The sequence below is a fragment of the Polyodon spathula genome, chromosome 11 (genome assembly GCF_017654505.1).
Source record: "Polyodon spathula isolate WHYD16114869_AA chromosome 11, ASM1765450v1, whole genome shotgun sequence".
NCBI lineage: Eukaryota > Metazoa > Chordata > Actinopteri > Acipenseriformes > Polyodontidae > Polyodon > Polyodon spathula.
In genome coordinates, this window is record NC_054544.1 from 24,854,710 (window position 1) to 24,854,934 (window position 225).

Genomic DNA, 225 nt, shown 5'->3' on the forward strand with positions numbered 1-225 from the left:
GGGATAAATTATTTTATCTGCACATGTGGAAATCCAGTAGATTTATTTTGTTTTCTTAGTCAAAACAAATGTGGGATAACAACTCAAAAGAGTTTACCTTTTTATATTTCAGAATGCATTCAGAATAATCATTTGATATGTATCTGCAAACAATTCCACTATAATATGAAATAAAAATAATATAGTACACCAGGAGCATGATCATTTATAGCGACTGAGTCAAAA